This window comes from Triticum dicoccoides, chromosome 4A (assembly GCF_002162155.2).
Source record: "Triticum dicoccoides isolate Atlit2015 ecotype Zavitan chromosome 4A, WEW_v2.0, whole genome shotgun sequence".
Taxonomy (NCBI): domain Eukaryota; kingdom Viridiplantae; phylum Streptophyta; class Magnoliopsida; order Poales; family Poaceae; genus Triticum; species Triticum dicoccoides.
Window position 1 is genome coordinate 88,600,289 of NC_041386.1, and position 1,178 is coordinate 88,601,466.

Sequence of the window (1,178 nt, forward strand, 5' to 3'; positions counted from 1 at the left end):
TTGCCGCGGCGTCCTCCCCGGCCGGGGCGTTTCTTGCCGGATCCACCGGTTCCTTCCTGGGCCTTCTCTTTGTCGCGTCACTCGTATTCAGCTTTCTACTGCTCAGCAAGCTGTTCGACCTTCTTGCAGTTCTGGAGATCGTGACCCTTGGTACGGTGAATCTTGCAATACTGCCTGCCGGAGCTGTCCTGCTTGTCGGCGGCCGCCACAGGATGGGCCTCCTTGTCGGAGCCACCAGCCTTAGCTTCCTTGGCGCCACCTCCGTTGCCGGTCTGCTCGACAGCTAGCACTTCCTTACCCTTATTCCTTCTGTTGTTCCGCCGCCGGCCTTTCCTTGCCGGGGCGGCATCCTCACTGTCAGATCCTCCCGCTCCTGTACTCTCTCCGAGGAGCCTCCTCCCCTCTTCAGCGTGTGCACACTTGTCAGCCAGGGCGTAAAGCTCACTGACATCTCTGATTTTACACATCGCCATCTCCTCCCTCATCCTTCGGTTTCGCATGTTCTGATGGAACGCGCTAATGATCGCGGCGGGGTGGACGTCTGGGATGTTGTGCTGTACACGGCTGAATCTTTGAATGTACTTGCGCAGTGGCTCTCCTTCCTTATGGGCGAGCAGATGAAGATCGCTTTCTTGGCCATGTGGCTTGTGGCCGCCTGTAAAGGCGCCGATAAACTGATGGCACAGATCAGCCCATGTGGATATGGAGTTGTCCGGCAAGTGCATGAGCCAGGATATGACATTGGGCTTGAGCACCAGCGGGAAGTAGTTGGCAAGTATCTTGTCATCTCGCCCCCCGGCAGCCTGCACCGCAATGGTGTAGATGCTGAGGAACTCCGACGGATGCGTCTTGCCGTCGTACATCTCCGGCACGTCCGGCTTAAAATTCTTTGTGCTGGGCCACTGGACTTGCCGCAGCTCATGGGTGAACGCAGGACAACCTATCGCGTACGGCAGATCGCCTGGTTCCCCTGGCGCATGCATGTCAACAGAGAGCCCAGCGCGCTTGTCGGATTGACGCCGCGCTTCCCTTCGGCGCTCGATGCGGGTTCGAGCGTCTTCTTGTTGTCGTTCATGGAGAACCTGGCGCTGGTCGTGACGAGCTCGTGGGTCCGACGACGCGGTGGAGCCGCTGTTGGGGTGGACCCGGCGAGTCGGCGATTTTTGCCTTCGTAGCGG